This window comes from Pectinophora gossypiella, unplaced genomic scaffold (genome assembly GCF_024362695.1).
Source record: "Pectinophora gossypiella unplaced genomic scaffold, ilPecGoss1.1 Pgos_72, whole genome shotgun sequence".
In the NCBI taxonomy this organism is placed as follows: domain Eukaryota; kingdom Metazoa; phylum Arthropoda; class Insecta; order Lepidoptera; family Gelechiidae; genus Pectinophora; species Pectinophora gossypiella.
Window position 1 is genome coordinate 75,525 of NW_026063282.1, and position 14,076 is coordinate 89,600.

The following is a 14,076-nucleotide window of genomic DNA, read 5'->3' on the forward strand; positions in this document are numbered from 1 at the left end:
ATTGCCAGAGTCGCCAGTAAAATCAGTCCGTTTTTTCGTGTTTAGGTCCATCAGCTCCACAACAGGTTTTTTCGACATTATTTTGTTATTCCCACGAGTGTGAGGGATATAAACAGTCCACCCGGGCAGTGCCCTCTGTACCCGGGTAACCCTAATACATCTGGGGGGACGGGTGGTACCCCAGTGTTGGCCACTAGCTGCTAGAGATATCCCCTCTACCACCTGTAACAGGCGTCCCAACGCCGTGCAAAGGCCCGAAGGCGCCCCAACGTGGGACTTTGGAGATTTTTTAGTGAGGTTTACTCCTCTCGGGGCCGGCCGGTTAAGGCAAGCCCCCCTGGCCCTGAGACATGCCGCGAGACATGACCACCGCAAGTCAGGGTAACAGGTTCGCCCGACTGTGGCCGAAGCCTGTCCGCCAGCCGTACATTGACGACCGACGAACCAGCCGCGCGAAGGCGGAATTCGCCTCCTCCCTGCGGATTTTTTATAGAGGTTATCTCCTCGCAGCCCCCTCCACTCAGTGTGAAGGCGGCCCCCGTTCCTGCGACCCCACCAAGTGCAGGCTTACGGGTTGCCCGACGGTGGCCGAAGCCGTTGCCCGCCCAGAGTTATCTGAGCGGACCCGCCGCGCGTTGGGTTCTTCTTAGCTTCACTGTGGAAGTGATATGGAGTAAGCGGCATTTCCAATCACTTCCACAGCTACTGAGCCCCCCCGCCACGACAAGGCGAGAACCCATTGGGGGGGGCACGCAGGTACCTTAGTTAACTTAAAGCTTAGTTGCAACAGGATATTGCAAAATTCCCACGGAAACGGGAGTTAGTGGGAAAAAAACATTTGTATGAAAAAATCGAAACCGCGTAAGATAGATATTTTCAATTCAATTAAATTAAATTATTTATTGCATTCCATGTAGTACAATAAGGTGTTACATAGGCATAGGAACTAAAACATGGACCCTATAGGGCACAGCAACGTTGAAGGGAAGAGAGGAAGTGTGTATTTAAATTAAAACTCAATGAACAATCAATTAAAAAAAAACAATTCAATCAATTGATTCAATCTAGCACGCATGCATACCTTAGTAAATATAAAGTTTATTTTTGGCTGTATTTTGAAAAATAGGAGTTATTGGGAAAAAAAAATGTACTTATGAAAAAATCTAAACTGCATAAGTATGCACTCCCACACACACAAAGATCTCTCTCTTATATAACACGCCACGCGGACGAAGTCGCGGGCAAAAGCTAGTTTAAAATAAACAAATAAAAATTACTAATTATTAAATTTTATCAATGTCATCTATACTTATAATAAATCTGTAGAGAGGTCAATTCTGTACATTAAATATTTTTTCAAAATAACTATCAGGGGATGATAAGTGGTCGATACTGATGCCAAAAATGCAATCAGTAAAATTTTTGTCTGTCTGTCTGTCTGTCTGTCTGTATGTTCCTTATAGAAACAAAAACTACTGGACGGATTTTAATGAAACTTGGTACAATTATTCTTCACACTCTTGGACAGGTTATAGTATACTTTTCATCACGCTACTATCAATAGGAGCAGAGTAGTGAAGGGAAATCCTTTTGTATGAAAAATCTAAACCACTCAAGTTAGACGTTTGAAATTTGTCATGCAGGTACCTTAGATACCGTAGAGGTACACTAAGAAAGGAATTCCCGAAATTCCCACGGGAACGGGAATTAGCGGGAAAATCCTTTTGTATGAAAAATCTAAACCATTCAAGTTAGATGTTTGAAATTTGGCTCGCAGGTACCTTAGATACCGTAGAGGTGCACTAAGAAAGGAATTCCCGAAATTCTCATGGGAACGGGAATTAGCGGGAAAATCCTTTTGTATGAAAAATCTAAACCACTCAAGTTAGACGTTTGAAATTTGGCATGCAGGTACTTTAGTAAACTTAAAGCTTAGTTGCAACAGGATATTACAAAATTCCCACGGGAACGGTAGTTAGCGGGAAAAAACATTTGTATGAAAAAAGTCAAATCTAAATAAAAGGAGAAACTGACTGACTCAGTGACTGACATATCAACGCATAGCCTGAACGGCTAAACGTAGGCATTTGAAATTTGGAAGGGACATAGCTTAGGTACCGTAGAGGTACACTAAGAAAGGAATTCCCGGAATTCCCACGGGAACGGAAATTAGCGGGAAAATCCTTTTGTATGAAAAATCTAAACCGCTTAAGTTAGACGCTTGAAATTTGGCATGCAGGTACCTTAGTTAACTTAAAGCTTAGTTGCAACAGGTTATTGCAAAATTCCCACGGAAACGGGAGTTAGCGGGAAAAAAACATTTGTATGAAAAAATCGAAACCGCGTAAGATAGATGTTTTCAATTCAATTAAATTATTTATTGCATTCCATGTAGTACAATGGGGTGTTACATAGGCATAGGAACTAAAACATGGACCCTGTAGGGCACAGCATAGTTGAAGGGAAGAGAGGAAGTGTGTATTAAAATTAAAACTCAATGAACAATCAATTGAAAAAAAAATCAATTCAATCAATTAATTCAATCTAGCATGCATGCATACCTTAGTAAATATAAAGTTTATTTTTGGCTGTAATATTTTGAAAAATGGGAGTTATTAGGAAAAAAATTGTATGAAAAAATCTAAACTGCATAAGTATGCACTCCCACACACACAAAGATCTCTCTCTTATATAACACGCCACGCGGACGAAGTCGCGGGCAAAAGCTAGTAATTAATATAGTACTACATGACTAGCTACGCTTTAAACTTGAGGAGGTAATTCGATAGACATTTATACGAACTTTAAGCCCAGTAATTAATCATAGTAATAAGGTAATACTCATTTTAGACAAAGAAACGGATAGGTAATCAGTTCGTCAACGAAATTATAACACCTACACTTAGTTTGTTTACTATTTAACGAGGGAAAATAATCCTTACTAATATTATAAATGCGAAAGTAACTCTGTCTGTCTGTCTGTCTGTTACGCTTTCTCGCTTAAACCTCTCAACCGATTTTGATTAAATTTGGCACAGACAATCTTTAGACCCTGAGAAAGAAAATAGGATACCTTTTATTGCGAAAAGAAGGGACGAAGAGATTGAAATAGGGGTTGAAAGTTTGTATGGGATATTTTAATTTTAAAATATAAATCTATGAAACTTTATATTTAAGCACTTGATAAAAAATAATTAAACATTTGTTCTAGCGTTGCTGAAATTTCGACCAGTGAGGGGGTGAAATGAGGGTTGAAAGTTTATATGGGAGTTCGTCATTTTTGGGGATAAAACCTGTTGAAATTTTTTATGAGGTTCGTCATTTTTCAAGATAAAAATATTAAATTTTGTGTTTAGGCACTAAATAACAAACAAAAAATCGTTTGTTCAAGCATTTTGAAATTTTTACCAGTATGGGGGTGAAATACGGGTTGAAAGTTTGTATGGGTATTCGTCATTTTTGAAGATAAAACCATGAAACTTGGTACGTAGGTCTCTTAGGATGTGCAGAGTTTTTCAACAAACGGATTTTCCGAAATTCGAACGGAACGGAACGGATTCGGAACGGGAAATGGAATACATAGGTACTTTATAACTACTGTAAACAGATATTTTTTTTTTTTTTTTTAAATATACCTACTTACTCTCTTTTAATCACATGCTATACCGTTCCTTTTATATAATCCTTAATATTCAAATTAAAAGTACGCAGACGAAGTCGCGGGTACCAGCTAGTTGTAAAATATTTCTACCTCTCTATTGCTATCAGGCCAATATAGGTTTATAATTAACAAATTAGTTTTAGTAAGTTCTATTGCACATATTTCAAAAACCATTTCTATTGACTTAGATGATATGTCCGTACGTTCTGAATATTCTAAGTTATTTTTTATAAGTATGCACACACCACCGCCTGAATGTTCTTCTCGGCAGAAGTTCGCGCCCACATTATAGTTGATAATTTTGAGTAATTTCATCTTTTCGCTATTCAGGCATGTTTCAGATATGCACAAGACATGTATCGTGGAATTTTCTTCTTCGAGGAGAGCTTCAAGAAGGTGCACTTTATTCCAGATGCTTTGGACGTTTTGATACATGATAAAAAAATCTGATTCGAAGTGAGGCGTATCTGTGTTATTAGTAGATGGATCGCGCTGTTTCTTGGACGGTTGAGGGACGAAAAAATGTCTGATCAATATTGTTTACAAGGTTGTGAGCATCCGTATGGTTCCATTCCTGTATTTCCATAATTCTCCTGTTAATATCTTTGAATATCTTTGAATATCTTAGCAATAAGGCCGCCTATTGTACTAATTCTATTTCTCTTTTGTTTTGTATTTTGTTTTTTCCTGTTTGTGCAATAAAGTATTTGTAATGTTATGTTATGTTACTGTCCATATGCCGTAGTTTTTTACAGTTCCATTCCGTCTGTTGAACATAGTTTCATCATACTTCATATGATAGTTGGAATCTATCAAGTATGCATACTCGAATTTTATAACATCTTCCTTTAGTCTCTTATTAAATTGTTCCACTCTCCAGTTGAATACATTTGCATACCTGGAACATTTGAATGTTGGTGAGCAGACCAAAACGTTGGTATTTTGTATTTTCTGTAATATTTTTCAAATGGAGTAAACGAGATCTTGATAGTTGTTAGAAGTGTTGAAGTCCTCCTCGCCGATAAGTATAACACAGAAATCATTAAATGTGTAATCTATAACTTTTTGGTCTATATCTTCCAGCAACTTCTTTATACCGCGATTAGGCATCAAGTAATGACATATTTCGTATTTTCCCTCATCGAATGTACTCTCCGCAGTGTTAAGGATTTTATTCCTATTGTTTGTACTTATAATACATATTTTATCTGGGGTTAGTTTGGTATTCATCTGTGTGCTTGCGATTTGATTTGGTACCGAATGAGTTGGTTTTGCGGATTGTGAATAAATTTTGACTGTAGACTCTCTATTTTGGTTTTTAGATCTTCAATTTCCGTATCAGCCTGCGCTAATTGCTTTTGTAGTTTTTGGATCAAGTTAAAAATAAAAAAAAAAAAATACTTTATTGCACTTAACAACTAGTTACATCACAAACAAGAAATGGACGTTTACAAGGGTGGACAAGTTTTCTAATTTTAATTTTTCTATTTCCAGGGAGCAGGTGCGCACGGATGACGGAGTTTGGGGTGATTTGGAGCTGTGCCCGTCAATAGATTTTATCTTTTTTTTGGGTGTAGATGTCGCATGCAATGATGACGTAGTTGAGCATATTGTCATGAGAGTCTTAACCTCCTGTGTAAGCTTGTCCACAGTTCTTTTCAGCTCATTGTTTTCGCAGATGGTGTTTTCTAGCTCATTCTGGGTAGTCATCAATTCAGAGGTGAGAGTAATGATTTGCTGTTTTAAATCCATTATACTGCTGACACATGCTCGTTCTTCCATACTCCTTGACTGCAAATCAGGAGAAGTCTCTTCGATACAGGTGTTGCCGTCCAATAATAAGCTTGATTCCAGAGAACAGTATTTAGATTTATTAGTTAATTAAACAATCCCGTCCGATATGACACTCAACATAAAGTTTATTTTTGCACGAGTACACAGCAAGAAGAAGGTTCACAAAAGTCACTAGACGGCACAATAGATAAAACCGTAGCGGTGAGAATAGAAAATAGAACTAACTAGAAGGCATAGGTTCAGGAAAATGATAGATAGCCTGAAGTTAAAAAGCATACAAAAATATCAGCTAACTACGTAGCGTAAAGCGCGGGAATCTTTACATAAAAAGCAAGCGGGCATTCGCCGTGGTCTTTGAGATACGATACGACTGGCGCGTCAGCTGTCTGTGTCGCTTGCGGTGCGGTGGGGCGCGCGCGCGCCTCGCATCGATTCATGACCATATAAGGTATTGTAGGCATAGAAGCGATGCGCGCCCGCTGAGACACAAGTTGTACAGCGCGCCACAAAGGTTCGGAAATACTTCCACTTCACGCCTGCATCCCGGAAGGGGTATGCAGACTTGTATAATTTAGCGACATCTTAACATCAGGTCTGCTTCCCTGAAGGGGTAGACAGACGTGAATACCTTGAAACAAAGCAATGTTTATAATACAACGATCTCACCCGGGTTTACTTGATTTTATGATTTTATATTAACTTAAGATTTGTTTTTAATTTGATTAATAAATAATTTGTATTAAAAATGATTTAAATAATTTATATGTTCCCACAATACTTATTTTACTTATTAAATGATGCAGATATAAGACAATTAAATGCAGGTATATTTTATAAATTAAACGTAACTAATCTTAACCAAAAATTAACAGCGCAACAGTATTTAGAGAAGATAGAGAAAGGTGAACTCGAAGGAGATATGATGGCAATATTTAGTAGATTACGAAATACCGAGCAATTCTGGAAAAAACCTAGAAGCGATGTTATGTGTATGACTCGTTATTACGGACCAGCTACTTGGTTTTTAACAATCAGTCCTTCTGAATGGAGATGGACGGACCTCGCGGATTATATTAAACTAATCAATGGTCCAGATGTAAAGAATAAATCTACTGGTGAGTTAGTAGCAATGGACCCAGTTTCAGCGTCGCGGTTTATTGACATAAAATTTAAATCAATATTGGATTTTTAACATCACCTGATGTTCCTTTAGGTGAAATAGAACATTATTTCTGGCGACGTGAATACCAGTCTAGGGGTTTACAGCATTTCCATCTGATGTTATGGGTAAAAGATGCACCAATACTACAAGTTTCGACTGTTGAGGAGGTAGCAGAGTTTATTAATAAATACGTTACATGTTCTGTCCCAGATAAAAAAGTGTCCCCAACATTACATCATCGTGTTATCAATTATCAGACGCATAAACATAACTCATACTGTTTACGGAAGAAAAAAACAAAAACAAGCTTTACAACGGTTTGCAGGTTTGCATTTCCACGACCAGTAACCAAATCTCTAACAATTAATAGTGTAACCGAATCAATAGCCGCTAGGAAAACTTTAAAAACTAATAGGCTTTATAATATACCTCGCCAAAAAGAATCTCGTTACATTAACGACTATAATCCAGCAATCCTTCTCGCTTGGGATGGTAACATGGATTTACAGTATGTAGGCGAAAAGACAGCTGTACTAAATTATTATATTACCAAATATACGACTAAAAGTGAAAAAAGTCACGCAGACACGTAGACACTTTCGACGACATTAATTCTACTAAATCTGTCGCTAGCAGGCTTTTTAACGTAGCTATCCGAGCACTCAATAACAGAGAATGTGGTGCACTAGAAGCAAGCGATACACTTTTAGGAATTTCTCTTTATGGTACCGATGCCCAGACCACAATCCGATGGCTCGATGTAAATATATATCGCAACCGAAGGGTAAAATCTAAAAAAGAAGTAATTGAACTTGAATCATATTCTAGAGACATCTATTTCGAATCTTGGGTTGATAATATTTATCCTCAACGTCCTCAAGACTTAGATTGCATGTCTGGACAAAATACTTATACTGAAGCCTTCAACTTTTTAAAAGATCAAATTAAGGACGGACTTGATTATGGAGAAATGCAGACTGAATTTTTAAATAACATAGAGAGAGCGTTTGAAATGATTGAAGAAAAAGTAGCGGAAATTGAAAGAGATCGACAGGAAAATGATAACGAAGATGATGGCCTAGAAAATCCATTAGACTTCTTACCTGTTGAAGCTGTGAATGCAATGGAGGATTTCAGAAATGCTAAAGAGTTGGTATCCGAGGAAGAGCTCGAACAAATGATAGGAGGTTTAAATGTAGACCAAAAACGTATTTTCGACAAGATCTGTAAGACTTTATTGGATGAATCTAAAACTTTGAGAATGTTTGTTAGTGGAACAGGCGGCACGGGAAAAAGTTATTTGATCAATACAATAAAAAATTGGGTTAAGAAACGATTGAACAAGTTAGCTGCGGTAGCTGCACCCACAGGTATTGCTGCTTTTAATGTAAACGGTCTTACAATACATAGGCTCCTACAGCTGCCTGTAGAACACGGAAACTGTCCCAAGTACACTTCCTTGTCAGACCAAGTATTAAAAGGTTTTAAGATGTGATTTAAAAGATGTAGTACTTTTGATAATTGATGAAGTGTCTATGATTTCCAATATAACATTAATGTACATCCATCTTCGCTTAACAGAAATATATGATACTGGTGACAATGATGACGGATGGTTCGGCAAGATTAATATAGTGTTGTTTGGCGATTTGCTCCAACTGCCTCCAGTGAGACAACTGTCTCCATTCGAAAACTTGAAGTCATCTGATGTTCGTAAATGTTAAGGATCCCTTAGGGCTCCAAATTTATGGAAAGAACTATTTTGTTATGAGGAATTAACTGTAAATATGAGGCAAATAACGACCAACTTTTCGGTGAAATATTGAATCGTTTAAGAATGGGTATAGTAACAAGTCAAGACAGGTGCGCTTTATCTAAACGACTTCTCAAATTAACCGCTAAAAATCAATTGACCGGCTTAAAGAAATCATATCTTATTTTAGATTGCTGTCCGAAGATACAGTATGTTTATTTCCCACTAAAAATATGTGTAATCAGTTTAATACTGCAATGTTGGCAAGTATGGAGCAACCAGAAATTAAATTAAATTCGATAGACGAAATAGATTGTCCACGTTATTTGAAAAAACGAGGAAATGAAGTACTCAAAAAGTACGAGGATAATTCGCCATAATTTCTTTAGGTACGATAGTTGGTAAGATATTTGAAAGACTGTTGCAGCCCGTACTGGCGAATAACTTCCAAATCAGCGACGCCCAGTTTGGTGTTCGTCCTGGGCTCTCAACGGATTCTACGATCTTAACTCTGCTGTTCCTGAATTCAATGACAACTCGCGCCAATCTGGATAGAATTTCTGATATTTTCGTATGGCACTTTGTGAGTCTCAATTATATTATCACTTTATGTCATAATTCTAGAGATCGTTGAGCCAATCTGGTATTAAATGACAGGACTGTAGTGTGTACTTAATACTATACGTATACTTAATACCTATAACCTAATGTTGCATATAACCATTATCTATAAATGGATCAGTATTAAACGAACGTTCGATCTATTCGGTTGTTTCATTAATACAATACAACACCTCATGGCGACCCTGCCATAAACGCGAGTTTCGGGTAACCGGCGGCGACGCCCTGTCTACTTGCCATGTAGGGCAGCGCGTATCTAAGTACATCTTCTAAGTGATAATGAATATACTTAATTCAACCGGCAATTCGCGTAGATTATCATCAATTGCGTATATGTGTAAAAAATAAATATGTGTCAGTCAAAAGTCGAAAAAGAAGATGTCTTTATAAGCCAAAATGCTGTTGGTGGTACGAATGCAGCCAATGTGGACCAACTGCGGCATGAAGTCGGAAATGTGAATATGTTGCTAACAGTTATAATAACAGTCATCGGAATTGCAGCAGTAATTGGATTCATCTATATTTATCGTCGATGCCACAAGATATGGATGAGAAATGAAATTAATCGTGCAGCTTTTTATCGTCGAACCCTTGGTTGGAGAGAGTACCGTAGAGAGGCGGAACCGGAACCTCATGATATTCGTCTAGAAAATGTGGGATCAAGAATAAACTTTACCCCAAAATAAAAGGGACCATGTGTTTTAATAAGTGTCGGCGTTTCTAATGAGTGCCAGTGAAGTGAAAAATCATGCGTATAACTAAAAATAAATATATTATTAGATTAAATATGAATGATTAAGAAATATAATTAAGTAGGTAAGAAATGGATAGCTTTCAAAACGTTTTATATATACTATACTATGGCAGAGGAACTGCTAAAATTTTACGATGAATTAGTGGTAATTAAAAAATACTTAGTAAAAAAAGGTAAGTCAAGATTTAAAGGTAATATTATAACAAATAAAACAGAACAAGTAAATAAAATAATTAATGAATGTCGTGTGATTGTAGAATTTATTTCTAGTAAAAGTAATGTGAAACCAGAGATTATTGGGAGCGTGAGTAGTGTTTATGAGAATATTCAGTTAATTTATCAACAAATAAGGCAATTATTAACTGACAAAAGTGGGGAATCTGAAAGTGATAACAGTTCGAGTAACTATAGTGACACTCAGAACTCAGTAAACATGGAGTTTGATCTAAAAACAGCGTGTAATTTAATCCCAGTTATGAACGGTAATGAAAATGTAACCAAACAGCTAATAGATGCTGTGGAAATGTATGCTGATATGTTGGAAAATACGTCCCATCCCTTGCTCATTAAGTTTGTCCTTAAAAGTAGGCTATCGGAAAATGCGAAATTACGTATGTCTCAAACTTATAAATCTGTGAGCGATCTTGTGTCAGATCTGAGGAAAACACTTTTAACTAAAAAATCATTTACAGCTATACAAACTAAATTGCAAACAGCCACACAAGGTTGGCGTACTATTGATCAATTTGGAACAGAAATTGAAAAATTATTTTCCGATCTCACAATATCGCAGGCAGACGGCAATGCGGCAAGTTATGAGATAATTAAGCCCTTAAATGAAAAAATGGCCATAAAAAGATGTTCAGACGGACTTCGCGATACCAGGTTAAGCACCATCATCGCGGCGCGGAACTACAACAGTTTGAAGGACGCCATACAAGCAGCCAAGGACGAGGAGACTTCGTCGGCAGCCACTTCCAGTGAGGGCGTTATGCATTTTTCCAGGCGAGGCAGAGGTAATGTACAACAACATTATTTTGGTCCGCAAGCAAGTAACCACTACCATTGGCAACGAAACAACTCACTTCCTACTGGAAATCAGGTAAATTACAGGGGAAGAAATAGTTTTCGTGGGCGTTCATCTTATGGATCTGCAACGCATTACAACTCATATGGTACAACAAACCGTGGACGTAGTTCATTTTCACGCGGAAATACAAATATGACAAGAAATCGTGTATATAATCGAGGAGCAAATAGTAGGGGACAAAGGCCTATGTTCTATGCTCAACAAACGGATCATGCGAGTAATACGACACAACCATCCCAATCAGAGACGGATTCTGATGAAGTTACAAATGACAATGGGCACTTTTGTATGAAACTTGGTCCAAGAACCTCCACTGATGAGACTTATATGTAATGAAAGCTTATGCTTTCCCTATGATTCTGGCAAAGTCCTATCAGATTCTGTCCCGGGGTTCTTTTTTTACGGCCATGTTTGTCCTGGCTAAAAATGTGATAAAATACAGTGGGAGCTAAAATCGACTCAAGATTTGTTGCTGGATAACTAAGTCTACATAAATAATTATGTATCATATTGTATATCATTTTAAAGAGGATCTTTTCCAGAATCCGAAACATAAAAAAAAAAACAAAAAAAAATCTTTTTGTAAGCGAATTATAGTCAATTTATATCTGCAGCGCCATTGTTTCTCGGTAGCTAAGTTCAAGTTTCATGCCTTTTACCCCTTCCAAAAGTATCTTACCGATTTTTTTTATATTGCTTCCGGAATTTGATCTAAGTGATAATAACAAGAAAAATAAATAAACACCTCTCCGATAGAGACCGGCTAAGCTATTGCCTATTGCAAGAAATCGTCATCATTAGCAAGTCATTACGGTATTGCATATTATAAGCTTATCAGCAACTTGGAACTTGGTCCAAGAACCTCCACTGGTGAGACTTGCATGTAATGATAGCTTATACTTGTCCTATGATTCTGGCAAAGTTCTATCAAACTCTGTCCTAGGGTTTTTTTACGGCCATGTTTGTCCTGAGTGTACAGTAGTGGACTGCAAAATCACCTCAGGATTTGTTGTCGAAAAACTATTTAACTAAGTCTATATACATAATTATATATCATAATGTACTTATATCAATTTTAAAGGGGAAGGTTATCAGAATCTGAAACACAAATAAAAAAATGCATTAAGTATGTAAACGACTTTTAGCCAACTCACGTCCGTAGCATCATTTTTCTCAGCAGCTACGTACGAGTTTCGCGCCTTCCAACCTTTCCAAAGAAGCCCAATCATTTTTTCCTTCTTCTGATATTGCATTCTTAACCTGACAAGACTAAGTGACAACAACAAGAAATAAAATAGATACCATTCCGATAGAGGCCGCGTAAGCTATGGACCTATTGCAAGATAACGTACTCAAAGGCTAGTCATTATAATCCAACAGACGTAACATGATTAGAATGCGGGAGGACGCAAATGTAGTATGTTTTCTTTCACCACAATCTTGTTTTATTAATCCAGGCTTATATCTTGTCTTATAAACAATGCCGAATGGTACAACAAACGTATCGTAAACGTAAGGTTGCCTGGTAGTAATTGCTACCTTGGCAATAAAGCCGCCTTTTGCACCAGTTATTGCCTGAACTTGTTTAATAAATGTGTTTCTTTTGTATACAATAGAGTCATTGTATTGCATCTTGATTAGAATGACTTATTTCTTGTTTCTCTCGTACTAAGCTGCATAGTTGAATAGTTGTATTGCTGTTAGTGTTAAAGAGACACATATTTCGTCTCTTTCGCATAAGGCAATGTACTACATTTCCGTCCCGCCGCATTCTAATCATGTTACGTCTGTTGGATTATAATGACTAGCCTTTGAGTACGTTATCTTGCAATAGGTCCATAGCTTACGCGGCCTCTATCGGAATGGTATCTATTTTTTTTTTCTTTGTTGTCACTTGTCAGGTTAAAAATGCAATATCAGAAGAAGGAAAAAAATGATTGGGCTCCTTTGGAAAGGTTGGAAGGCGCGAAACTCGTACGTAGCTGCTGAGAAAAATGCTGCTACGGACGTGAGTTGGCTAAAAGTCGTTTACATAATGCATTTTTTTTATTTGTGTTTCAGATTCTGATAACCTTCCCCTTTAAAATTGATATACATTATGATATATAATTATGTATATAGACTTAGTTAAATAGTTTTTCGACAACAAATCCTGAGGTGATTTTGCAGTCCACTACTGTACACTCAGGACAAACATGGCCGTAAAAAAACCCTAGGACAGAGTTTGATAGAACTTTGCCAGAATCATAGGACAAGTATAAGCTATCATTACATGCAAGTCTCACCAGTGGAGGTTCTTGGACCAAGTTCCAAGTTGCTGATAAGCTTATAATATGCAATACCGTAATGACTTGCTAATGATGACGATTTCTTGCAATAGGCAATAGTTTAGCCGGTCTCTATCGGAGAGGTGTTTATTTATTTTTCTTGTTATTATCACTTAGATCAAATTCCGGAAGCAATATAAAAAAAATCGGTAAGATACTTTTGGAAGGGGTAAAAGGCATGAAACTTGAACTTAGCTACCGAGAAACAATGGCGCTGCAGATATAAATTGACTATAATTCGCTTACAAAAAGATTTTTTTTGTTTTTTTTTTATGTTTCGGATTCTGGAAAAGATCCTCTTTAAAATGATATACAATATGATACATAATTATTTATGTAGACTTAGTTATCCAGCAACAAATCTTGAGCCGATTTTAGCTCCCACTGTATTTTATCACATTTTTAGCCAGGACAAACATGGCCGTAAAAAAAGAACCCCGGGACAGAATCTGATAGAACTTTGCCAGATTCATAGAGAAAGCATAAGCTTCCATTACATATAAGTCTCATCAGTGGAGGTTCTTGGACCAGATTCGCCCATTCTCCTTTAAATCAGTTTTTTCGTTCTTAAACACAATATATTATTAATAAACAGTCAAGCAAAATTCGTAGCCTTGTATGTAAACAACCAAAAATATTTTTTCTTAATAGATACTGGAGCTTCTTTATCGGTTATCAAAAAAGATGCATTACCAAAAGACATTTGTATAACTAGTGATGATACAATAGTAAATGGAATTGGTGGTCAGCTTCAATCTTCAGGATGTATCGACTTATCATTGCATCATGAATGTAATAAAAGCATTACATTTCATCATAGGTTTTATGTTTTCAATAACATTGCATTAAAGGCAGATGGGATTCTCGGGTTAGACTTTCTGTGTAACTTTAGATCAAATATAAACATAGACACA